The sequence below is a fragment of the Miniopterus natalensis genome, chromosome 7, assembly GCF_054644295.1.
Source record: "Miniopterus natalensis isolate mMinNat1 chromosome 7, mMinNat1.hap1, whole genome shotgun sequence".
NCBI classification, from domain to species: domain Eukaryota; kingdom Metazoa; phylum Chordata; class Mammalia; order Chiroptera; family Miniopteridae; genus Miniopterus; species Miniopterus natalensis.
The window spans coordinates 16,344,446-16,370,767 of NC_142087.1; the positions used below are offsets into that span (position 1 = coordinate 16,344,446).

A 26,322-nucleotide genomic window follows, 5' to 3' on the forward strand; every position below is an offset into this window, starting at 1 on the left:
AAAAAGAATATGTCCCTGGACAGGTGGCTCAGTTGGTTGCAGATTCAATTTCCAATTAGGGCTCAGACCTAGGTTGTGGGTTCAATCCCAGGTCGGGGCACGAATAGGAGAAAACCAATCAATGTTTCTCTCTCACATCAATGTGTCTCTCTCTCTCCCTTCCTGTCTCTCTAGAATCAATAAAAACCTATCCTCAGTGAGGATTATTTTTTTAAAAAAGGAATAAAAGACTTCTGGTCAAGATGAAGGCATAGGTAAACACAAACTCGCCTCCTTCCACAACCAGATCAAAATTACAACTAAACTACAGAAGAACCATCAACCATAACTGCCTGTAATCTAGCTGAATGGAAGTTCCTACAACTAAGGATTGAAGGAAGCCACACTGAGACTGGTAAGAGGGGCGGAGAAGCAGAATAGGCTGGTGCCATTCCCATGTGTGGCAGATAAAAATGGGGAGGGATGTCTCGGCTATGGAGATAACCCCTGAGGAGCGAGGGGTCCCAGCCCACATCAGGCCCCCCAGCCCAGGGTTCCAGTGCCGAGAGGAGACATCTCCATAACTTCTGGCTGTAAAAACCAGCAGGGATTGAGGCCGAGGGAGATGGAGGCTGCAGGAGTCCCAGGCAGCTCCTCTTAACGGGCGCACACAGACTTACTCAGACGCACTCCCTCTGAGCTCCAGGGCCTGGGCAGCAGCTAGAAAGGCACAAAGGACATATGTGCAGGAACTGAATTGCCTGGCATCAGGGCGAGAGCTGGGGAGGGCAGCTTTCTGCCAGACAAAAGTGCTGGCAGAAGCCATTGTTCATTCTCTGAGACCCCCCCACAGAGCCAGCTGGCAGGTGCCATATCTGAGTCTCCATCGACCTGGCTCACACTGTTCACCCCGCCTCTTGATTCCCTGAGGCCCCACCCCACCCAACTTGCTGGCCCACACAAGCAGCATCTGGCCTTGGCGTGCCCTGTACATCTTGCTAAGTGGCCCCAGGCCCGGCACTACGAGCAGCTGGCCTTGGTTCACAGCTTGGCCTCTCCTGTGTACCTCTAAGCCCAGCACAAGTTTCAGCCATCTACAGATTGCTTTGTAGCTCATGCCAGGTGGACTCAGGCAGAACACAGGTGGTGACTGACCTTGGCCTCCACCTCCCCAGAGGCTCCAAGGCCAGTACACCCAGTGGACAGCTTCAGACCGCAATGAAGCACCACCCAACCACCTCCATAAGCCACACACTCAAGGGGCAGACTCAGTGGGCACCAGAGGCCTGCTGAATTAAGCCCTGCTCTGTGGGGTCAGCCCCTGCACAGCTGATCCTCCATGGTGGTTGCAGCCAGTCCTCCGCTGGTTTGCCTGAAGATAATAAATCCCTCTCATTGATTTGCTAACAACTACAACAGAAAGGCGTTCACAGCACACACTGGGGGGGGGGGGGGTGCACCTGAAGGGAGTGCCTAGCTTGAGTGACAAGGGAATCTGTGCCACTGAGCCCTACAGGACACTATATAAGGCCACTCTAACAAGCCCAGTAGACATAACAGCTCCACCTAATACATAGAAACCAACACAGGGAGGCCGCCAAAATGAGGAGACAAAGAAACATGTACCAAATGAAAAAACAGAACAAAACTATAGAAAAAAAACTTTAAAAAATGGAGACAAGCAATTTATCAAATGCAGAGTTCAAAACACTGGTTATAAGGATCCTCAACTATCTCAGAGAGAAAGTCAACAAAGAGATTAGGAAACATGAAAAGAGAACCAGAAAACATAAAAAAGAACCAGTCAGAAATAAAGAATACACTAACTGAAATAAAGAATTAATTACAGGGAATCAACAGTAGAGTAGGTAAAGCAGAGGGTCAAATCAGCGATTTGGAATAAAAAGAAGCATAAAACACTCAATCAGAACACAAAAAAGAAAAAAGAATCCAAAAAATGAGGATAGTGTAAGGAGCCTCTGGGACAACTTCAAGCATTTCAATGTTTGTGTCATGGGGTTGCCAGACGAAGAGAGAGCAAGAAATTAAAAAAATGACAGAAAACTTCCCTAACCTGGTGAAGGAAATAGACTTACAAGTCCAGAAAGTCAGAATCCCAAACAAGATGAACCCAAGAGGCCCATACCAAGGCACATCATAGTGAAAATGCAAAAGGTTAAAGACAAAGAGAGAATCTTAAAAGCAGCAAGAGAAAAGCAATTAGCTGCCTACAAGGGAGCTCCCATAGGACTGTCAGCTGATTTCTCAACAGAAACTCTGCAGGCCAGAAGGGAGAGGCAAGAAATATTCAAAGTGATGAAAAACATGGACCTACAACCAAGATTGCTCTACCCAGCAAAGCTACCATTTAGAATCTAGGGACATATAGAGACCTTCCCAGACAAGAAAAAGCTAATGGAGTTCATCTCCACCAAACCAGTATTACATGAAATGTTAAGGGTCTTTTTTAAGAAGAAGAAAAAAGATTAAAAATATGAACAATAAAATGGCAGTAAAAACATATCTATCACAAGTGAATTTAAAAAATAAAATAAACAAAGTAGAACAGAAACAGACTCATAGATACAGAGAACATTTTGATGGTTGCCAGATGGGAGAGGTTTGGGGAGATGGGTGAAAAAGGTGAGGGGATTAAGAAGCACAAAGTGGTTGTCACAGAATAGTCATGGGATGTAAAGTGCAGCATGGGGAGTAGAGTCAGTAATATTCTAATAAGTATGCACGGTGTCAGGTGGGTATGAGATACATCGGGATGTTCACTTAATAAGTTATGTAATGTCTAATCATTGGGGTATACACTTGAAACTAATATAATATTGTATGTCAACTATAATTGAAAAATAAGAAATGATTTAAAAGAGAAAGAAAATACTAATCAAATTGTTGACCTAAATTCAAACTTACCAATAATTACATTAAATGAAAATACTCTAAACAAACCAATTAAAAGATAAGGACTGTCAAATTTAAATTTTTAAAAAGACTCAACTATAAGCTCTTGACAAGAATCTCATTTTAAATGAATGACATAGGTAGGTTAGCAGGATGAAAATAATACTCCGTGCAAGTATCAACAAAAAGAAAACTGGGGCAGCTCTATTAATATCAGGCAAAGTACACTTCAGAGAAAAGAAAATTACTGGACATTAAAAGGGCATTTGCCATTGTACTGTAAGTCCTAGTCACTGCAAAAAGGCAAGTAAAAGAAATAAAAGGCATACATATTGGAAAGGAATAAAAAAAAAAACTGTCCCTATCATAGACAATCTGATTGTCTATATAGGAAATTCCAAGGAATATACGAAGAGAAAAAGCTACTAGAACTAATCGGTGAGTTTGGCAAGGTCACAAGATATAAGGTCAACATGTAAACATTAATCCTATTTCTATGTATTATTAATAAACAATTAGAAACTGAAGTTTTAAAAATAGTACCTTTCATAATAAGTCCTAAACAGGTAAAAATATTTGGGTATAAGTCTAACAGAACATGTGTGGGATCTGAAACTCCAAATCTCGGATAAAAGACCTAAATAAAATGGAAAGTCATAGCACACTTGCTGATCGAAAGACAGCGCAGTTACGACATCAGGTATCCCCAAACTAATGCAGTTCTGACAGAGGTCACAGCAGGGCCTTTTCTGCAGATATAGGCAAGGTGATTCTAAAATGTATATGAATAAGCGAAAGAGCTAGAATGGCCAAAACCATTTTGATAAAGAAAACAATGTTGGCGGGCTCGCACTAGCCAAGCTTAACATGTGCTATAAAGCCGCAGTAATAAAGACAGCGAGGTGTTAACACCAGGACAGGCGCAGGATCGATGGCCCAGGGCTAGAGGCTAGGCCAACGGCCTCTCAGCACGGGTGCAAAAGCAATTCAATGGGGAAACGAGGGGTTTCAGCAAACGGTGTTGGTACATTGGGGTATCCACACACAAAAACAAAACACCTCAACTTATACCTTACTCCTTATACAAAAATTAACTCAAAATGATCACAGGTAGAATATAAACCAAAACTTTTCAAAGAAAATGTAGGAGAAATCTTCGCGACCTTTAGTTAGGCAGAGAGTTCATAGACATGGCGCCAAAAGCATGATCCATTAAAAATTACCCGCAAATCGGACTTCATCAGAATTTAAAATGTGTGCTCTGCTGGACGAATGGAGAAAAAACAAACTCCATATGGGGAGAAAATAATTGCAAATTACACATTTTGCAAAGCACTTGTAATCAGAATACATAAAGACCACCCAAAATGAAACATTAAGACATAAAATAGGCCAAAAATTGGAACCTCCCCTATAGAGTTCCATGCTCAGTAAGCTCTCACACATCGCTGGTGGGAAGGAAAATGGTTGAGCCACCCTGGCCCTCAATAATTGATAAGCAAATTGTGGATCATCAATATAATACTAGTGAGTAATAAAAAGAATGAACCGTGTGTACACACAACAATATGGATGCATTTCAGAGGCATTATGCTGAGCGAAAGAAATCAGTAACAAAAGGCTACGTAATGTATAATTTGTTCCATTTGTATGACATCTATAAGGCAAAATTATAGGGACAAAGAATAAATAGATCAGTGGTTGCCAGGGTTTAATGGTTAGGGGAAAGTTTATCTATAAAGGGGCAGGATGGGGAAATTTTGAGGAATGATGGGGCTGTTTTTTATTCTGATTCTGATTCTGATTGTTGTTATGTGAATGTTATATGTATTAAACTTCATAAAACAATCTACCAAAAATTTAACTCCACTGTATGTAAAAAAAAGTTTAACCCTTCAGGACAGAAAATAGTAGAGCAATGTCTACAGAGTTCTTTCTGAACAGACAGAACTGATACCCAGCCAAGCTTTCATTTGTATAATGTGATGGCGACACACAGACATTTTCAAGTGTTCATGAGCTCAGACAACACAGAAGCAATGAGGCATTCATGGGAAGAGTACTTATATATGAAATTCAGCCAATAAAGAGATAAATCAAAATAAAGAATTCGGGAAACAAAAGGAGTAGTGGTGAGCACTGAATTATTTCAATACATAATTAAGTTTCAACAGCTCCAGTAATAATTACGGTTGCCAAAAAAAAGTCAATGTTTTAAATCTTGACAATATGAAAATAATTAACAAAAATTGGCAAGTTGGGAAAGAGAAAATGAAAATAATTTTAAGGGTGCTAATGCCATCATGTTTCATAACAGGGAGTGATCTCATACTCTCTAGAATAAAAACGTAATTAAAAACTACTCTATTCTCTTGTATTTTATAAATTTCTTAACCTTAAAGTAATTTTAAAGAACATTTTGAGTTATTTTTAGAATTACAGAAAAGTTAAAAAAAATAATACAGAGAATTTGGTATGCTACTCACATTTTACTGTTAATGTTAACATTTTACGTGGCCATGGTACAATCACCAAACAAAGAAATCGGCATCGACAGAACACTATTAACAAAACTACAGGCCGCATTAAAATATTGTCCATTTCCCCACTGCTGTCCTTTTTCCAGTCCAGAATCCTATCCAGGGTCTCACACTGCATTTAGTTGTCGTATCTCCTTAATAATTCCCTCAGAGTGACCTGTTAAGAAACAATATCCCACGGGTGAAGAAAAATTCTTTGAAAATCAGCAATTGCTTTAATTTCACTTCACTTGTTTTTTCCTTTAAGTTCAGGTAAACTAAAATTTAATACTTTTATTTAAAATATTACTGCAATATTCATCAGAAAAAAAACACCACCACCTCATCAAGGTGCTGAGGTGCTCTCTGAAACCTTTATTTAGCCAGAAAATAACACAATGCCCAGGAACTGTTGTAGGTGAAGGGAAACCTTTAGAAAAATTTCCAGCCCAGCCGGGCATGGCTCAGCGCTTGAACATCTACTGGGATCCAGGAGATCGCAGCTGGATTTCCGGTCAGGGCACAGGCCCGGGTTGCGGGCTCCATCCCTAGTCCAGGGTGTGCAGGGGGCAGCCAATCAATGACTCTCTCTCGTCATTGATGTTTCAACTCCCTCTCTCCCTCTCTCTGAAATCAATAAAGATATAGTAAAAAAATTTTTTTCAACCAGGAGTGATCAGGTCTGTATATTTCAAAACATACTTTGGGCAGCTACGCAGAGGATGAATTAGGAGGCTAAACCTGGGGGAGGCAAGTTGGAAGGCTGTTATAACCATAAGACAGGTAGACCATTCAGCTCTGAGTAACAGAAAATTCAAATAATCAGATTTTTCACCAAGGACCCGTTTTTTTTGTTTGGTTTTTCTGGTCTTTCTGTTCCATCATCTTTGCTTTCATCTTTATGGTTGTCACTCCACGGTTCCCAGATGGCTGCCACAGCTCCAGACGTCACAACCACATTCAAAGAAAGAAAAATTTAGAACAGGTAGAAGGCTCTACATTTATTCCTTTTACTTCCAAAAGGCTTTTGCTTCCATCCCCTTGGCCGTAACTGTCACTAAGTGCAAAAGAGGCTGGGAAAGTTCGCATTCACCTGAGAGTGCGCAGTACAGGCACCAACAAAGTCGTGATGCGTTCAGTACGGAAGACGGAGGGAATGTGTATTTTGGGTCAACAATTATCAATGTCAAGTACGAAACCAAGAGCCCCGAACTGTGTCAGTGAATGAGGACTGGAGCTGGGCAGACACATCTGAGGCTCCTCGGAGAAGCAAGGGCAGAGCTGGGAGCGAAGGGCGCCCCGTTCCTGCGCTGGGAGGAGAGGCGAATGGGGGCGCTGCGACTGAAGCGGAAAATGCTGCCTGCTGTTTCCTTGGAGCTCCCAGTACACTGAGCAGCAGTAGGTGAGTGTCCCTTGATTAATATTTAACATAATTATCAAAACAGCACCATCTAATAAGCATATGCAATGGACTAACCATGGTACCAAATGTTTTATATGTATTATTTTATGTAATCCTACAACAACTCAGTGAGTTTAGTCTGTTTGGGTCATTGGAATACCATCAGTGTCCAGAAGAGCACCTGATACATAGTAGGTGTTCTATCAATATTAAACAAAGGAAGAAAGAAAAGCAGGATTGTTACTATTTGATGGGTAAAAAATCTGAGTCAGGGAAGTTAAAGAGCCTGCCTGCCTAAGGTCACATATCTGTAGTGTGGTAGAGCCAAGAGTTCAGCCGAGCTCTGCGCTGTCCCGCCATGGTTTGCCATCTTTCTGCTAAACAAAGCTATGAAACTCCCATTTCTTTCCAGGGAACTTCTTCAAATGGAAAATGGAGCCACAGCAAAATCAGACACCAAATCCTTCCATTGCTTTCAAAGCCCTGGGTGATCTGGCCTCCCAAAGCCTCCAGATCCAGTCTCCTATCACTCTCTCCTCCTTCCCTCACTCAAGCCACCTGCCCCTTGCTCTGTGAGAAGACACAAAGGCTTTCTCAACCTCAAAGCTGTCCTCAGGTTCCTCTCTCTGCTTATAAAGATCTGCTCAGCTCCCAAATGGATGGATGGCCCTTTCTCGTTATGAACTCTCAGAAGCTTCCCTGACTCCAAGACTAGCTCAAGCTCTCCAGGTACAGAATCTCTTAATACCACCTGCCTCGTTTCTATAACACTCCTTGGAGCCTGTAACTAAAAAGTTATTGGCATGGTTATCTGTTGATTGTCTGGATTCATGCTAGAATGTAAGCACCACGAAGGCAAAATACCTGACTTGTTCACTATATCCTCAGTGTTCAGTACAGTGTCTGGCACCAAGTAAACGCTCAGTACATATTTTGTGCCTGAAGGGATAGATAAATGAATGTAAAAGATGGGTGTATATAATCGGTGGGTAGATGTAACTAATGGTTGAATGAAAAACAGATGGAAAAATGGATGGATGGATGGATGGATGGATGGATGGATGGATGGATGGATGGATGGATGGATAAAAGACTTTCTCTAGACCACGTTTTCCAGGGGATTCTCCACCTCACACCCCCCGTTTCCTGGCAGGGTGCCTCCTGCCGCAGCTTCGATTGCTCCTCTCTTTGCTGACAAGGGCCTGGGTGGCTCTCACCTGGGCCTACACTGCTGGGAAAGCAGCCAGGAGACTCCAGATCTGACGTGGGTGCGCAGCAGCGAGAGACTGCGGGCCCAGGTGGAAATGCTCTCCCCGAGAGAAGGTGGGCCCATGGCAGTGATGCAGCAGAGAGGGCCCTGGCAGTCAGTCTGTCCTGTAGGAACAGGTAGAGTTCAATCTGACCTGAGCCGCGAGCCACACTGTCGCCTCCGCTCCACCCGCATCCCTGAGCGGCACCTCTGTGCACGCTGCCACCGGAGCAGGTGCAAACATATGTACTTATATAGACGGGAGCGCCAGCCTTCTGAGTCACTGCAGCCTTGGGGAGAAAGGCGCTTTCTCACCATCCCTCCTCTTGTGTTCAGTAAAAGCCGGTTCAAGGAAGTAGAGCGGAGGCGGCTGAGGGGCTGGAAGTGCCAGGAGTGGGAGGAGAGGTCAAGGAATCTTCCAGCAAACAATTTCAGGATGAGATGCCCGCTCTGCTCCAGCGCTGGGGGGTGGGGTGGGGGTGGGGGTGGAGGGTATGGAAATTAGTAAGAATGCTTTCTGCCCCCATGTTCTTCCAGTCTGGGAGGGCTGCTGACTGACAGGAGGAAGGGTGGGGGTGGATAAAGATTCAGACTTTGAAACCAAATAAATGGAGATTCAAATTCCAGGTTCACCATGTACTTGCTGCGTGACCTGGGCAAGTTATTTAAAGTCTCTGAGCCCAAGCTCTCACCTCAGTGGAGATTTTGTGTGTGTGTGTGTGTGTGTGTGTGTGTGTGTGTGTGTGTATTGCCTTCTGGAGTTAGTGTGAGTCTGGAATAAGACGATGAATGGAAAGCCCGGTACAGGGTAAACACTCAAAGACCACCATCCTCGCCATCAAGGTAATACTTTATCAGTGTTTAGTATGTGCCCGGATCAAAAAGCACTTATAAGTTCTAACTCATTCAGTCCTCACAATGGCCCTAGGAAAAAGATACTGTTATTCCCTCCACCCCCAATTTTTGGACGAAAACAAGTGAGACACAAAGAGGTTAAGTGACTTGCCCAAGGCCACACCCCTACCAATTGGTGGAACCAGGCCTTGAACTCAGAATATAAACCCAGATCTAGAGGGTCACAAATCCACCCCAGGATTTTTTTTAGCTCCCTTCTTGCACCCTTAATTGTGATGATCCCTTTAATCAGCCTTGATGACCAGGGGAAATTGTTGCTTTGATCATTGATTACTGTCAAGTGCCAGGTATTTTACAAGTAGGAGAAGCAGTATTGTGTAGTGTTTATGGTTCGAAGTCTATACTCTTTTTCATGTTAAAGAAGAGATTCATAACAATATTAGCTAATCAGGTGAATGATCTAACTTGGATGGCATCACACAGGGAGAGGCTTTGACTCAAATCAGGTCCTGCTGTCACTTACCTGCTATACAACTTTGAGCAAGTCAGTTCCCCTCCAACGCTCTTTCAGCTATTCCCAGGTCACTAAGGTCACTCCAGACTGAATAGGAGAGGACATAGACCCCATCTTTTGCTGGCAGAGGGGTCAAAGAATTTGTGGACATGTTTTCAAACTAGCACAATGTTCTACAAAAAAAAAAAAAAAAAAAAGACAATAAACAACAACACAGCCTTCTCACCAAGAGAAAATCACACTCAATATCTTGGTGTCTACATTTATGGACATTGTTGTTACTAATACTTATAAAAATGGGTTTTAGTCAAGACTTTAATGTAAACGATAAAATAAATGTATTATTGCCTAGAGTTGAAAATTCAGGAGCAGGTGGACCCAGGGGCTTGGGGAATGTCATCAGAATCTGTTGGGCTGCACCTGTTGGTTCTACTTTCCCGTTTGGTTTGATCTCTGGCGAGCACATGATGGCAAAAGGGACACTCTGGCTCTTGGCACGCATGGTCCTCAGTCCTTATGCCTGTCGAAAGAGAGTTGCTTCTTTCCTGAGAGGTCTGTCATCATCCTGGCAATGACCCTCATTAGTCCAGCTTGAGTCATGAGCCCGGGGTGTCCTTTAATGTCCTGGTCTAGCCAAGAAGACCCTGGGGAGATGAAAAGCTCATGTCCACTACTGAAACCATAGCACACATGCAGTGTGTTCCCTGCTTCTTTCTGATTATCTTTTTAACTGTGTCAATGGATATGCTTCCAACATCATTTAGAATGACTGCTTTGTAGCCCTAGGAATGGAGGCTCCATTTGTTTATTTAATTAAGTCCCAGTTGTTGAATATTTAGCTATTTCCAATTTTTCACTGCAATAATCAGCACAGTATGCCCTCTAACTGAATCTTTGCAAGCATCTACTATATGTTATTTCTAGACGTGGAATTGCTAAGTCAAAGGACATGCATGTTTTTCATGCTCTTAGTGCTTTCTGGTGAAATTGTCTTCAGGAAAAGTTGTAACAACTTGTACTCCCACCTACATGATTTAGGATTGCTGATTTCCCCTCGCTCATATCCATACCAGGTCCTAACACTTGAAAAACAAAATCTTCTTCAAATAGACAAAATGCTGTTTTGTGGTTTTAATTTGCATATTTTTTTATTGCTAGTGAGGCTCAGTAAATTTCAACTCCTGTACTAACTGCATTTCCTAGTAGAGAAGCAAAATGCCTGTAATAGCAGACTGGTTAGGCCCACAGCCCCCACTCCCTGAGAGGCATGGGAAAGTACCAGGAGCACTAATTGTAGTGGCAATTTAAATAATAGTAGCTACTGTTACAAAGCCTTTACTCTAATCATGTTGTGCCCAAGACTCCCCATTCACTATCGTTTTAAACCTCCTCAGACGTCATACATCGTGGTCCCTCCGTTAGGCCCCCCTCTTACAGATCTAGAGCTTTCTTTGCTCAGACTCCCATTTCATGGCTATAAAGTCCTCCCTTCTGATTTCTGCAAAGGGCCTTTCTTAGCTGTGCCCTCTGTTTTATCCCCTGTCTACTCAGCCTCTTCACTTTTTTTCCAAGAACTCGACTCACACAGAGCATTTTGTGTTATCAACTTGACCAAAGACTTGGGAGCCGCAGGAAGCAGGCAAGAGGCTTCCTGCAAAGTCTGTCTAGCAGTGTCATCGTTTCTTGTTTTTTTCTCTCCCTCTCAGGAGCAAAATGCATTCCTTTCCCTGTCTGTACAGCACCACAGAAATTGCCTTTGGTGGTTTAAACATAACATGGGCTTATTGAAGTATTTATTTCTATACAAATAAAAGGGAGAAAATGGAAAATAAAATGTTCTCTCGGGCTTTTAACATCTATAAGGTAGGGGGCTTAATGGACTGGTCCATTTTATACATGAGAAAACCTAGGATAAAAGAAATAAAATAATTTGTCTGAGATCCTACACTTACACAGCCTAAGAAACTATCAGGGATGCTGCCTTGGCAACAAGAACTAGCTACTTGACCCTGAGCTTGCAGCACATCTTCTTGCCCCAGGCCTCCCCTCCCGCTCCTTCCTGTGCTTCTCCCATTATCTGAATATCTGTGGGACAAACAGACCCGACCCCCGTCCTTCAACCTGCGCAACAGCTCAGCCTGTCAGAGCTGGGGAGGGGTCACGGCGCACGCCCACGGCAGCAGGGAGGCCAGGGCAGCAGTGACCTCGAGACCTCGCCCTCCAGCACCCTCAGCCCTCAGCCCTGAGAGCAAGGCCTGGAGCAGCTCCGAGTGGGCGCAGCTCCCGGGCCTGGACGGAGACGGCGGGTGCCCAGGCCGACGGCTGACTCACCCCCCGGGGCCCTTCCCGCTCCCTCCGCTCAGGCTGAGCTGAGCCCTCGCCTCCGCCCCCCGAGCGCTGCTCTGCGGGGGGGCTCGGGCAGGTTTCTGAAAAGCAATTATGCTTATTACTGGTTAGGATTTCAGAAAGCTCCTGTGTTTGCTGCGCTTCATTCTCAGCCCTACCCATCACTCATTCTTCCTGACAGCCCCATTTCGCAGGTGGCAACCTGTGCGGATGGGGAGCAAGGGAGGAAGGCTGCAGCGAAAACCGAAGATGGAAAGAGAGGTCCCGCAGCCGGTGTCCAGGGGTCCCCGAGACCTGGCCCCGGCCGGCTCAGTTCCGTGAGCCAAGAAATTCCCTCCTGTACTTGGGCCCCCGGGAGGTGATTTTCTCTCACTTGCAGTCAGACGGCTTCTATTATGCCTCTTATATGTGATGACTTTAAAAAGATACATTCTAAGTATGTGTGTGTGTGTGTGTGTGTGTGTGTGTAGTACATATATATACACTAAAACAAACTAAATGTTCATATGTAATATGTGAGAATATATATTAACATTTAGTTTCTTTCTCTTTTTTTCTTTTTTTCTTTTTTCGGCCCAGCTCTATCCAGCCCCCCCACCCCCGGCCTTCACCACTCTGTTGTCTGTGTCTGTGGGTTATGCATATAAGTTCTTTGGCTAATCCCTTCCCTTAGTTATATATATTATAATACAATAATATATAGTAACATTTAGTTTGCATTTCAAAATAAGGGCTTATTTTTTAAAAATTAAAACCATAAAAAAACTATATAAGGTACAGATTTGGGGTTAACAGTAACCGATGGAGCACATGGGCTTACCTCTGCACCCTTCCAAGTTCCCACTACAAGTAAAGAGATGAAAGAAGTGATCCCCAGTGTGGAGAGGACAAGAGAGAAGACAACGCCCTAAAACATGGAAGCAACGCAGCAATGGACAAATGGTGACTGACTCCAGACTCAGAAAGCTAAACCTATGCTCGGCAGTGGAGACACAGAAAAACCATCCAATTTACGCTGTCAACTCCCCCAAAGGCTCAGGAATTGAAGGTGTTATGTGCCTCTTAAAATAGGGCCCACACAGAGCAGGAAATGGCAGGTTTGTTAAAAGTCTATAAAAGAAGCAGTTATAATAGCTTCTGAGAGAGGACTCCCCCTCCCCCAGGCATAATATTAGAGGGTGTCTTTCTGGATTGAAACAAGAGACTCTGGCCTTGGGGGTTTCCATCTGGAAATCAGGAGGGAGCTGAGTTAAGTGAGAGGTAGAATCTGAAGGCTGAGACCTCATTCTTTCTGCTCTGAGTCAGGCTTTTCCTGCAGCAGGCAGACAACTGGAAGAGTCCACTCTGGAAAAATGAGCAGCCTGAGAGCAAAGGCCCACAGGTACTCACGGCTGGGGCTTCCTGCAAAAAAACAGCCAGCCGGCAGTCCTTTCCCAACCAGCACCTTTCTCATGTGCATTTATTTGCATGGATAATCACTTACAAAGGAGGGAAGGTTGTAATTACCAGCACTGCTCTGCCACTAGCTTTTTAAATTTAATAACGTAAATTTAAATTTAATAACGTGGACACACCCCATGTCTGTACATAAAGCCTATATGTGCAGGGGACTTACATGGATAAAGAACAGGGTAGTCACGCAGTCTCTGAGTATCACCCCATGAGTTACTCAGTTACAGAGGGAGGAGGGTCCCTCTCCAGTGACAAATCTGGTCAACACTGTTTTAAGCAAAGGACCAAATTTGGAGTCGCCGATGAGGGACGCACTGATATCACATGCCTTCTTATGTGATGCACTAACAAGGACACAGCATTACTACTAAGGCCCTCCCGCCCAAAACGCACGCCCTGAATCTAACGAGGACATTCTGAGGAGAACTGGAGAAATGTGACAATAGAATGTAAACTTGAACGTATAATATATTAATGTTGAAGATCCCGAGTGCAGCACGAATATGGCAAAATGTTAACGATTGATGGAATACGTACAGGATACATGGGTGTTCGTTGTACTACTCTTGCAAGTCTCCAGTTGGCTTGAAATTTTTCAAAATGAAAAGCTGGGGGATGAGGGAGTTGGCCTCTGGAGTCTGAGCTGCACGATCCATTTGGAAGGTGACTCAACTTCTCCAAGTGCCTTCTCCCTAAAGGGTGATAATAATGGAACCTGTTGAATTAAAGGAGATAGTGCCTGCCAGGTGTGTATCAGAGCCTGACATAGTAAATGTCAACTGTCATTATCATCTGCCTCGCTCCCCTAATGGATGCATAATTCCATTGTCTCGAGTTTCTCTTGATTTGGCAGGAAGTCATCACCCAGCTAATGAGCTCTGCTATTTTCTTGTAAGTGCAAGATAAGGTGGTCACAGTTTGGATGTGCAGAAAGAGGTCTTGCTCTGACTGTTGAGTTTGGATGCCTGACTGGTGGACACCTGTGATTTAGAGCCCCTTTCCCTACCTCCTCCAGGTGATAGAGTCCCCTTTTCAGAGGGGGAAGCCATTCAATGTGGTTTGAGTTAATTCTGCTTCCTCTACTGCCACTGGGATAGCCACCCACCCAGGCCTGGATAAAGCTCTTTCCTCCAGGCCAGAGAGGTTGCTTTACGGATCAGCATTATCGCAGGGAGGGTCCTCCCTAAGTTCTCTCTCCCACCGGGATGTGGAATACCTAAAACGAACCAGAAATACACAGTGGATAAAGCCCAGCCCCGGCCCCAGGCAGTCCTTGAGTCTAGACGGGAGACAGACAAAATATAGATCCAACTCCCTATTATCCCAAATCCCAAATAGATGGATAGTTTTCTGTCATTTCTTCAAATGAGGCACCAAAATTGAACTTCTCAAAAACCTCTTTATCTACAAGGTAGAGATTTAAAGTTGCCTCTAAAAGACCTGCAAGGAGCAATTTCCTCCCAATTACGCACTAGTTTCTCATCAACATCATTCCCTTGGGAAGTATTAATAGAGGGGAGATGGTACTGGATGATAGTGTCAGGGAACCTGCACTATTTAATAACTTCTGAAAATCCCCAAAGTTTAATGACAATGCTTTTCCTTTGAACTCTTAACTTTTTTTTAAAGCCCTCTCCTGCTCTTTCATTGTACTGTGTTCAGACCATCCTTTGACGCAAGTGGGACAAATATAGTCATATTTGTCCCTCTGATAGCAGAGGGAGTGGCACAGTGTCACAGAGAAGCTCACAGGCTCTGGCGTCAGACTGGCTGCATGCACTCTTGACTCTGCCAATTAGCAGCTTCGCAATCTTGGGCCAGTGACTGCTTTTTTGAGCGTCAGTTCCCTCATTTGTAAAATGGGTGTTTAAAACTACCTACTTCATGGCATTGTGGTAAACCTCAAATGAAATAATGAATTCAGTGGCAAAACCTGGCTTGTAGTAAGTGTTCAGTAAATATTAGCCATAATTATTATTATTATTACTGCAGACAGTCCAGGGGCGACAAGGATAGAAAAGCAATCATGGAGAGCTGCCAGGCAGAAGCGTAGTATTAGACACTGAGGCAGATACAAAGGGCCAAGAAAATTGTCCTTGCCCTTAAGGATCTCACAACTAGGTTGGGGAAAAGGGACAGAATGGGGGGGGGGATAATGCAAACCATTAAAAGGAGTTTCCTATGAAAGATGTTTCATGGTGGCACCAATGCTCAGACACGCAGTATGAGGACATCTGTTACAGGCAGATGTGGTATGAGAAGTTTCTTGCCAAATTCTCAGAGTGAAGCAATATTAGGGGTCATGAAGTCAGCCTGGTCTAGAATTCAGGTCTGTTCGATGCCAAAGCTCCTGATCTTTCTGACACCTCACTGCCTTCACTGATTTCTCTCTACATCTCCACAAGTGCTGAGGCACAGGAGATGCTTGTTTCCTGTTGGTGGAGAGGATGGAAGGGTGGGTAGATTACGCACAGTGGGTGGAGTGTGGAGAGATGGATGGATGGTGCATAATGAATGGCTGGGTGGTGGCTACATTCATATATAGTGGATGGATGGGTGGGTGGTGGCTGGGAGAATGGTAGGTGGATGGATAGTTGGATAGTTGAAAGATGAATGGATGGGTGGTGGATAGATGGACAGGGGCACAGAATTGCTTTATACCTAAAAACTCACAAGGTACAACCATTAGATTAGGCACTAGCCAGGGATGACGTGAGATGAAGAAGGAAGTGAGTGTAGTCAGGTACTTAAGTGCAAGTTGCTCCCTGATAATTATCAACTACTTATTGGTAGTTAATAAGCACTTACCATGCACGAGAGCCTGTGCTCAACCCTCTGCAGAGACCATCTCCCGGAGGTCCTGAGGTCACTGATACTACACCCATAAAGAACCTGGAGCACAGAGAGGCCCGTCTCCAAGTTGCACAGCAAGTAGTTGGCAGAATCAGGACTCAGACTCAGGCTGCTGAAAACTCCAAACTCCTGTTCTTCACCCCTGTGGTCAAGTTCTGTGATTGACCTTTATCTTCACATAAAAAACTCATAATACCAACTAGAAGTCCAAAAATATTTCCCAGGCAAGGAGCTACCTACGCTGAGTCTTAAAGGCCAGGAGAAGAAAGGGCTGTCCAGGCAGAAAGAGCAGAGAGTCCAGCACCAAGGAGATATAACAAGTCCTTCCTAATTGTGAGAGCAAAGCAGGAAAAAAGACAAGACTGGAGAGGTGGGCTGGGACTGAATCACAGCGGGGCGGGGGGGAGCCTTGAATGCCATAGATAGAATAATTAATAGTAATATTAATAGCAATGCATATTATGAGTCAAGCAAACTGCTAAGCAGTTTCACTTGTATTGTCTCATCTAATCTCAAATATGTGAGATTAATTGCTACTTGATAGCCCAATTTGCAGCTGAGCATGTGAAAGATCCAGTAACTTACTAAATGTCACCAGCTAATAAGTGGCAAGGCCAAGACTTGGACCCGCATCTCTCTGACTCCACGGTCCCTGCTCTGAACCATCACGCTCTACTGCCCGGGGAGCTTGAACTTGACCCATTCCACAAGGAGTGCGACTTCATCCTGTCCCATGAGAAGCCATTGAAAGCTTTAAACAGGCAATAAACAACCTGCTAAAATGTGAGTACTAGAAATACCCTCCTGATGACTATGCAGGTTGGACAGAGGAAGACAAAACAGGTCTGGTCTGTGCGCCCACCTTTGGCCTCTTCTGCGTGCCTGCCTTTGCCTAGACAACCTGCATCTCCCCTCCCAGATTCCTGAGCCCACTCATTGGATGGCAGGTCAGGGAAACTGATTCACTGTGGGACCTTAAGCAGCACCTGACCCCCACTGGGCCTTAGGTTTCTCATGGGACACAAAGGAGCTGGCTCTCAGATCCTTGAGGCCCCAGCTCTGACTTTATACTTCCCTCTGAATTTCTCTGGGACTGTGTGGCTAAATGTGCCACTTATAGTCACTTATAACAGCCTCAGGAAAGTTGACATCTGCATTTTTTCCTCAACTACCATGAAGTTTCATTGGCTCTTCCTCTCAATATAAAAGAGTTATTTTTGGCCGCTGTTCAATATAAGGCTTTGTCCTCCCAGCCAGGCCCTTGGGTGTCATCGCCAGCTTGTCTCTACAGGATCCTCTTCAAGACACCTTTACCTTCTGAGTCACTAACTCCAAGGGGAAGCTATTTATAAGCCTCTGACAGGGCATAATTGTTGATTGCATCTAGCTGAGGAGCTGTCAACAAGTAGCTTTATGCCGGAGATTGGCTCACAAAATGCCAGCAAAGGTGTCATCTGTCACTTGCTTGAGGACTGGGCAAGGTCTGCATTCTATTTAAATGCAGCCCAGGATCTAAACTGGGGGAGGGAGGGAGTTGTAAGCCAAATGGTTAACGTGGCCCTTGGTCCCTGCCCTGTGTATTTAGGTGGGACTAGTCCTTCAGTCTTGGTGAAAGGGCAGGTACTGATGACAGGTGGGCACTATAGTGTGGTGCTCATAGGTGTGGGCTTTAGAGCCAGGCTACCTGGGTTCAAAGCCCAGCTCCAGTTCTTATGGCTGATACAACCTTGAGCAAGTTACCTAACCTCTCTGTGCCTCAGTTTCCCCATGTGGAAAATGGGAATATTGTGGGTTTGAGTCATTGTATGTGAAGTCATAAGAGGAGTATCAAGCACGTGGTAACTGCTCAACAAAAGGTTGGATGTTATTATTAGGATTCCAGGGGCACAGAGGCCCCACTGGCCTGAAGAAATAACACAGCATAAGGCAGTGGTCTTCCAAGTGTGCTCCCCAGCTTTCCCAGGGAACTTGTCAAAATGCAAATCAGGGGTGGGGGAGTCATCAATCTGGGTTTTAACAAGCCTTCTGGGTGATGCTGATGCACAACAAGCCTGAGGCCCACTGCCACAGGCATCCCTCGCTCTTCCTAGAACACTCCCAGTGGGTCCCTTCCCTCAGATGGGCAAAAATGGCTGCAACAGCCTTGGGACTTAAGACAGGCCTTTTCCTTTACCCGAGCCTCACTTCTCTCCACTATGAAATGGATTGTGAGCAGCCAAGGAATGAGGGCTATGACAAGCCTGAAGGGCCCATCCTGCCTCTCTTTTGTCTTCCTAGAAAACCTGAGGAAGATGTCCTGGGACAAAAGGCAGGGCCCAGTTCTCTGGCTTTGGAAACATATTTTACAGTGGAGAGAAAACCAACAGAGAGATGAGTCCCTGGGCAACTGTCAGCAGTTGGCTCCCTCCTCTGGGCTCCAGTTCCTCCTAGCACTTGCAGTCATGGGAGCAAAGAGCCTTCAGACCAGATGACGGGGAAGGACAGCTTCAGAGTGCCCACGACTCAAATCTTGGCTCTAGCTGAGCGACACGGGCAATTTACTGCACTTCTCTGGGCCTTTCTATAAAATGAAAGTAATCATCCTTCCATTCAGGGTTGTTGAGACAAGTAAATGAGACCTCTCGCCCAAGTGATCTTTATTAAGCACCTACTATGTGCAGTCTCTGTTCTGGCCCTTCAGCTACAGCAGTGAACAAGAGAGATGTGCGTGCTCGCTGTCCCAGCACATATACTAAAATTGGAACAATACAGAGAGGATTGGCATAGCCGCTCTCAGCTGTTCTGTCTGTCATTTCTATGAGCCATATGTATACATAGACAACCTTCAAATATCTATAATTTCTGCCATTTAGAGCATGCTATGGCCTCGTAGTTTCATAAGGAGAAGTTAGCTGAGTGGGCAGAGGTCACTGGGGACCCAGTAGAACAGAAACTCGAAGGACAGCAAGGCAGGCTGGAATCAAGATGCACCTAAGATGTGATCAGGGTCCTGAGTGATGGCTGCAGAGGAACAACTAGCCCCCACCCAAGAAGAAAAACAGTGTGAGAGTGACAAGTGATCCTGGCAGGTCTGCTGTGAGCAGCCATGACCTTTCCCTGTGCCTGTTTATATTTCCCTTCTCATCTGAGCCTTTGAGCCTCAGAAGAGAACCATGAATCACGGACTAAATCTCTAATTATTTCTTTGGATGGCATTACCCTGCTCTCCGATCTTGGGCACAAAGCGCATCCTAGGCAGTGAGACCTGGAATGGGAGTCATAATACCTGAATCATCACCCCAGTTCTAACTCTGTGACTTTGGGTGACTTCCTTTCACTCCCTGGGCTTTGGCTTCTATATTTGAAAAACGAGCTGGTTGATTTCATCCAGCTTTAAAAATAATTTCGTTTTACTGAAAAGCTTTTTATTTTACTCATCTCAATTCCCAAATGTATGTTTTTAAAGTTCACTGAAAGGAACAGAAGATAAAACAAACTGACTAGGAAATTCGGATGAAGAAGCCAGGGGTGAGAATACAGGCCTGTGCTTGCTAGAGACAGACTTTATGCTTGACCTTGGAGGCTGAATTTATCTCCAAGGTTTCCAACAGCCAAAGCAAAGAGGCAATCCAGATTCATTAGATCAGAACTGTTCAATCGATATTTCTGTGATGATGGAAATGTTCTATATCTGTACCGTTCACATGTGGCTATCGAGCACTTGAAATGTGGCTGGTGTGACTGAAGACTAGAATTTACATTTTTACTCAATTTTTTAAAATTTATTGATTTGAGAAAGAGAGAGAGATTTGTTGTTCCACTTATTTATGCATTCACTGATTGACTCTTACATGTGTCCTGACAGGGGACTGAATCTGCAACTCTGGCATATCGGGACAATGCCTAAACCAACTGAGCTACCCGGCCAGCGACACATTTTTACTTCATTTTAATTATTACAAATTGGAATAGCCACATGTGACAAGTGGCTATTGTATTAGATGGTGCAGCATTAGATAACCCACAGTGTTTTCCCAGTGTGCCAATTACAAATTTACTGCCTCTCATTTCCAAATTCACCTCTCATTGCCTGCTCTGCAGTAATGAAGTTGGGCCTTGTGATAATTTCCCCTTTGCCAGCTGGCATGCTGTTAAGTTTATCTCCATGTCCAGTCCACTCCTCCGTGTCAGCTTCTACAGCTCTGCCTGCTTTATGCATCACCAGGCTCTGGCAGTGCATTCGGCTTCTGCAGGTCCCAGTTCCAGCAGCACTCATGGTTTCTCCAGCACCTGGCTCCATGAGCAGCTTCTCCGACACTCAGCTCCTGAAGAGCAGGCCCTAGCTCCTGCCCTGTGCGGCAGCCAGCAGTGCCCAGAGGCAAGCAGCTTTCCCCAGAACATCTTCAGGTGACTTCAGAGTGAAATGCTGCAAATGAAGCACCTCCCTGTGAACAGCCTTCCTTAGCACCACCTTGGGCAGTTGTACTGCAAGCTCCAAGGCATGGCATCTCCATGTGGATGGCTCCCCCACTGAAACCCCAGAGGGCAGTACCTCAGAGGCTCATCCACTAGCCAATGAGCCATAACCACGGCCTCTCCAGAACCCTGGTCTGGATCACACCCTGGTGCCTGGGCCCTTCCTCAGGCACTCTATGTCAGTCCTAAGGGTAAGACTACCCTCGGACCTTATATCCACTGTTCCGCTTTTCTTTACAGTTCTTTACTTTTTACTTGCCAATCCCATGTTGCTCCAATCCTCTCTTATAGCTAATAATTTTTATCTTTAACTTTTCTGTTCAAATTACTGTGTGTGTTTTTATCTTCTGACTAGACTCTGTCTGATATAGGAGTAGTCTCAGGAGACAGACCTATAAATATGGGATTTGAGCATTGGCTTGGCCATTCCCAGGGGCTTGAGTGAAGTGACGAGCTCTTTACCTATGGGAACTGAAATGCTAGTGATCCACTGCATGCAATGCCCATTATATACCCTATCATCTGCGGTTGATTGTGATGAAGAGCCAACTGAAACGAGTGCCTAGGGAGCCCAATTAGATGTTTCACTTGACTGTTATGGCCGTAATAATGACTATAATGATTGTGGTTTGGGATATATTCTTCTGAGTGGACTTGAATGCTTACGGAGAGAAAATGCCAAGCTCAGTTCAAATCATGATCTGAGAAGCTACAAGGATAGAATTTAAAAGAATATTTTATTTCTTAAAGACACAGGGATGATACTGCTGAAAATATAACATAAAATTTAATTGTTGAAATTGCTGAGTTATAATATCAATTGAATTCACACCTCATCAAGTTGTTCATATGAAACTTGAATGGGAAAAAATGGGGTCATAAAACTTGAAATGAGGATATTGCATTGGACCCAGATGAAACTGACAACCTTGAACTTCCAAATCATTTTGAGCTTCCCTTATCAGTGGCAAGTTCATGGGTCTATGAATAAAGTTGCCTTGGTGGCAGTAATGGAGGCTATGCATGGGATCAACGACATGGTCAACAACCTTAATGTCCACCTGGCTACAGCTATTGTTGAGTGCCTCATGGGTCAAAAGAAGAAATCAACCCTGATTCCCTGGGGGGACTAGCTAACCCACCTGGTAGCAGATTGCCTACATGGGTCTCTTCCATCGCAGAGGAGGCAGAGATCCATCTTCACTGTAAAAGACACATTTCTGGATGTGGATTTGTCTTCTCTGCCCATAATGCAACTACAGAACCATCACCATGGATGCAAAGAAAGCCTTGTCTATCATCATGGTATTCCCTGTAGTATGAATTCTGATCAAGGAACTCATTTCACAACAAAGAAAGTGCAGAAAGAGAATCATGTCCATGGAATTAATTGTTCTTGCCACACACCCCATCATCTGGAAGTGGCTGGACTAGTTGAAAGATGGACTAGCTTGCTGAAGACTCAGTTATTGCACCAGTTGTGAGACAACATCCTAAAAGGACAGGGTTCCGTCTTACAGGACACAGTATGTGCTTCAAATCAGAAACCACTGATTCTAGTTATGAGGAACCATAGGCAGACTAAGTCCATGAGTCCAAGAATAAAGGCATAGAAAGGAAAGTGTCTCCTCTCTCCTTATACCCAGTGACCCACTCACAGAATTTTTGCTTCCCATCTCAGGAGCCTTAGCCTCTGCTGGTTTGGGGGTCTTAGTCTTCAAGGTGGGAGTACTTCAACTAGAGGCCACAAGAATGGCTCCATTACTTGGAAGGTGAGACTGTCACCTGGCCATTTGGGACTCCTTATGCCACCAAACCAATAAGCAAAAAAGGGGGTTATTTATAGGATGGAGTGCTTAATCTTGGTTACCAAGAGGAAATTAATTGGATTGCTCCTAGAAAATGGAGACAAGAAGAACTATGTGTGGAACTCAGTGGATTTTCTGGGTCACCCCTTAGGGTATCCATGCCCAATAGTAAATGTTAAGGTAAAACTATAACAAATAAACTGAGGTAAGTTGGGTGGAAGCAAATTAACAAGCAATCAATCAGGTTCCCCTTTTTAATGTGGCCTTTCTTCATTCCAGAAACAGATCTCTTCTCATTCCCCATCCCCTACAAAGGCGTGGGAATGGGCAGGGGGCAGGAGACTCTAAATAACCAATTTAAACTCTGCCTGTCCAAAACGGGAATATATACACGATGGAGACTAGAAGGAAATGTGCCCACCCGGCCGGGCGTGGCTCAGCGGTTGAGCATCGACCTAGGATCCAGGAGATCGGGGTTCGATTCCTGGTCAGGGCACATGCCTGGGTTGCGAGCTAGGCAGCCGATCAATGACTCTCTCATCATTGATGTTTCTATCTCTCTCTCTCCCCCTCCTTTCCTCTCTCTGAAATCAATAAAGATATGTTTTAAAAAAAAAAAAAAAGAAAGAAATGTGCCCAAGCTATGCTAACAGTGGCTGCCCCTGAAGGATGGGAATATAGGTGATATTTTCCTACTACTTCTTTATAACTTTTTCTTTAATGTCCGCACATCTTATCGGTTTATGTGTGACTTTTATAATAAAGACACACATATAAAAGGAATAAGTATATGATAACGCTGCCCCCCCCAGGCACACACACTCCCACGCGTTTGTCTTTCTGTACAGCAGGCTTTCTACAGGGTGACGCTGTCGGAGCGTGGCCCAGGCACTTCTTCCTGAGCGGACGGCAAGCACGCATTACGGGACAGTGAGCACCCCTGCCCCTCGCCCACTTAAGTACCAGTAGCGCTCCCAGTGTCAACCAGGAATGCCCCACATTATGCAGAAAAAAGTGTTCCTATTTTTCAGAGATGTGTTTGGGTGAATGTCAGGATGTTTGCAATTTACTTTAAACTGCTTCAGAAAAAACTAGATGAAACAATTACTCTCAAAGGAAAAAGCATAGCAACTGAGAGATCTAGGTGGTGGATATATGTGTTCAATTATTCTTTTCACTTTTCTGTTGGAAAAATTTCATAATAAACAGTAGGGGGAAATGCCCCATTATTTCTAAATGCCCCCATTAGACTGTTACCACCCCTCCTTGAAAAACTATATCCTCATTTTGTATCAGCTTTATTTTCATGAATGTTGTGTCTGATTATCAATTTAAAACCTCTACGGGGACTCCTTTTTTTTTTAATGTTTTCTCCTTGGCCATTCCCAGGGGCTTGAGTGGGAAATGTTCTCCTGGCAATGGGAAGAGGTGGCCTTCCTACTGTCCTTTGGGTCCTTGTTGGTTTCACAAGGTGTCCCTTGCCTGGTCAGTGGCGTCCTAATGGCATGAGTTGCTAATGTCCACAGCTGCTGAAACTCATGATCTGTTCTCACTGACACTGACTCAATGCCACCAGCTCTCTCCTGGGACCCTGAGCCCCTGAGTCTCAGCTGCCCCCTCCATCGAGCCCCGCCCAGGCGGCCACCCTTCTGCTCCTCAGGCTTGCTGGCTCGCATGCCTCTCAGCAGTCTCCCCCATTCCTTGCTGGGTGCACATAAGGACTTCTGGATCTTTCCAATCCTGAGATGACAAAACTGGGGTGGGATAAGATGCAGCCATTGGAGGAGCCCGAGCATCCACCCAAACCTTACATGTATATGACACTTTAGAGATTTCAGACACACTCTCCTCTCAATAACAAGCCTTTCTGAGTGCCTCCTCTGAGCCAGGCACCGTGCTCAGGGTCCGGGCCCCCCACCCACTACACACACCACGTGGCTGCTGAAATGTGAGAGGGCAAACAAGTCATGACACAAGGGGCTATCAAGCAGATGCTAAAAAGAATAAAATGAATTTATAAGGAAAGATATTCAAAAGATATTAAATGAAAAGGCAAGTTTCAATAGGTGAGTTAGGGTATGATCCCTTTTCTATGAAAAAAAAAAAGGTATAATAATGAGAATTGAAAGCCACAGCCTTCTGTTTGCATTAAATAATACGAGCACCAGGTAATAATCTAGCTGCTCGCTCTGGGAAATGCAGGCTCTTAAGGTGGAACCAACTAAACACTTTACTTATCAAAACAGAGAACTTGCTGATCTAGACTCACTTCAAGGCCCTTGCCCTTCTGGACCCACCAATCCAAAGCTCTTATGTCATAAATTCTGCCCAATCCCAACCAGTTACCTGCCTTATATGACCCACCTTAGAACCACCCAGTACAGCCTTTAAAACCCCTCTATCCCTTCTTTAAAAAAAAAAAAAAATATATATATATATATATATATATATATATATATATATATATATATATAGTGTTTTTATTGATTTCAGAGAAATGAATGGAGAGGGAGAGAGAGAGAGAAACATCAATGAGAGTCATTGATCAGCTGCCTCCACGCCCCCTACTGGGGATCGAGCCTGTGAGCCAATCAGTGCTCAACCACTGAGCCATGCCAGCTGCGCCCTGCAGCCTTTCTTAACGAAGTGTCTTCACTTGGAGATACTCCTAAGACTTTTCCAGGTGCTATTCTCCCTTTCTGCAGTAAGCTTAGCCTTGTTCAATCAGTAAGTTTTCCTGGTGGCCTTTCAGGGAATCAACAATCAATAATAATAATAACTTAATGCATGCTGGGCACTGAGCTGATTGATTTATACCCTGATCCTACTCTCTGAGAGTTTTAATATCATTATTCCCATTTTACAGATGAAGACACTGAGGATTAGAATTTGAACAACTTGCCAAATATTACACAGGGAATAAGAGGCCACATTCAAACCCAAGAAGTCTGACTCCAGAGCCTGAGAGTTTAACCCCCTAATTCTGCCTCTGTTCTAGCTATTATGGCTATATAACAAGTTATTCAAAATCCTAGTGGCTTTAATAAAATAAAATAAAGAACATTTATTTTGCTCATGAAGCTTCCTTTCGGGTGGGGCTTGGTGGGGATAACTGCCTCTGCTCCATGCAGCATCAGCAGAGGTCACTCAGATGCTGGAAACTAGAATCATCTGGAAGCTCATTCTTTCACTCATCTGGCAGTTAATGCTGTCAGCTGGGACCTCAGCTGGGCAGTCAGCCAGCACATTTGCACGTGGCCTCTTCATGGGACCTGGGCCTCCTCATAACGTGTTCACTGGGTTCCCAGGGTGAGCATCCCAAGAAAGAGCAATTTCTGGGCAAAGCAATATAGCCTTTATGACCTAGTTTTGAAGTCATGCAGCATCACTTTCCCACATTCTCATCAAAGCAATCACAAAGCCCTCCCCAGGCTCTCAAGGGGAGGAAAAATAGACTCACCTTGTGATGGGACGTGGCAATGTCAGGAAGGCCACAGAAGGCCAGAAATTCTGCTGTGGTCATTTTTGGAAATGCAGTCTTCCACAGACCCACATATTCAGTGTGCATGTATAGCAAATCTGAAATATTTTAGAACAGATAGTTAGCTACGGTTATTGCTGGGGCTAAAAGGGGGTATTCTATTTTCTATGATGTTTGGGTTTTTGTAACAAATGTTTAAAACACTATGGCAACATTATTTTTAAAGACAGCCTCCAATCTGCAGAAGCTTATGCGAAAGGTGAGCATGCTGACTGTTACCTATTTCTTCTCTCTAATTCATCTTCTGCCTCCTGCTGCTCTGCTCTGTCCGCCAGGGGCCAACCTCTACAAGCTGCATCACCTGGACTCCTCTGCCCTCTGTCTGCTGGCTGGGTTGACCCAATGGGAGCTGAAGGAGGTCAGAGAGTGAGAGGAGAGAGGACGGCGTAGTTCTCCTCCCCCTCGCCTGCCCACGATTCCCAGGAGGCTCTGCTCC

General features: G+C 44.5%; 2 non-coding genes across 3 annotated transcripts in view; one reads left to right on the top strand and one right to left on the bottom strand.

Annotated features, from left to right (window-relative positions):
• Nucleotides 1-5,286: 5,286 nt before the first annotated feature.
• The window catches only part of LOC107539342 (uncharacterized), a 41,202-nt gene continuing 20,166 nt past the window's right edge, over nt 5,287-26,322 (bottom strand). The window contains exons 5-10 of one of the 2 annotated variants that reach the window (XR_001603391.2): nt 25,806-25,924; nt 13,767-13,921; nt 9,852-10,075; nt 9,441-9,604; nt 8,031-8,523; nt 5,287-5,589 (exon numbers count right to left, since the gene is read on the bottom strand). This is a non-coding gene — a transcript (uncharacterized LOC107539342). The remainder of the gene's footprint in view (nt 5,590-8,030; nt 8,524-9,440; nt 9,605-9,851; nt 10,076-13,766; nt 13,922-25,805; nt 25,925-26,322) is intronic. The other variant, XR_015714808.1, reaches the window with a different exon arrangement.
• On the top strand, nt 18,790-18,893 carry LOC148092700 (U6 spliceosomal RNA). The gene has a single exon (XR_015714880.1). It is a non-coding gene; the product is annotated as a U6 spliceosomal RNA (small nuclear RNA).